The sequence below is a fragment of the Mycteria americana genome, chromosome 1, assembly GCF_035582795.1.
Source record: "Mycteria americana isolate JAX WOST 10 ecotype Jacksonville Zoo and Gardens chromosome 1, USCA_MyAme_1.0, whole genome shotgun sequence".
Taxonomy (NCBI): domain Eukaryota; kingdom Metazoa; phylum Chordata; class Aves; order Ciconiiformes; family Ciconiidae; genus Mycteria; species Mycteria americana.
This window is the reverse complement of record NC_134365.1, coordinates 201,136,064-201,137,004: the sequence shown is the minus strand read 5'-3', so window position 1 is coordinate 201,137,004 and position 941 is coordinate 201,136,064.

Here is a 941-nt window from a genome sequence, read left to right as displayed (position 1 = left end):
CCAGTCTTTCAGGAAATGCCAAAGGGTCTTGATTTTTCTTCCTAAAGGTGCTGTAGTTGAAGTTCTTATGAACCTTATGACTATCAAGGAGATTGTAAGCACTGTAGCAGAGAGTGGGAGTAGGCATCAGCAATACCTGGACTAACAGCACCCACGTGATAAGGCAGAAACAGCATGTTAGCTTTTATTGGGATGGCAATGCAGATCGTGCAGGAAGATGGATTTGGGGATTCTGAAGCATCTCTCCTGACCACAGGACTGACCAGTGTCATGGAACGATATCCCCCTAATGCTTTAGAAGGGTGATGATCAGCACTTCTGACTACAGCTGGGGCCTAGACTGACAAGTACTGCTTCAGAGCCAGTGCTGACCTGCCACAAAAGGCTCTGAAAATTGTCTTCCACCTCTATAAATCAGCAGCCCACTGCTGATCCCCAGGACACAGCTGTCCCAGTAGATGTGCATGATGAACGCTTGCAACCACACTGATGTTGCTGATGTGACATTTGTAATAGGATATCCAGTATCTATGCTACACTTAGAAAGGCTGTGGTTAGCACAAATAATGGTTGCATGGCCGGTGAACGGGCTATAATGAGGGCACTGCGTTTCCTATGATGATTCCTGACTTCTTTTCTCAACCTCTGTTGGAGCTCCTAAGGACTGAAGTAGAGGAAAGGTGACAGAAGAGGTACAGTGAAGTGGTGCAGACAGCATGTACATAAAGCAACATGGTAAATTGTTTGATGTCTATGATACAAGTATGTTAGGCACAGCATGAATAATAGAAAATCCTTGAAAAGCATGGGGCAGGGGGTTGTATAACCACTGTCAATTGTTTGATAGGTTTGATGGTTTCTTCTAAGAAACATACCCAGAAAGTTCTCATTTCTATCAGCTGACTATCTTCTATGGCTTTAATCCAGTGAAGCACTTCGGG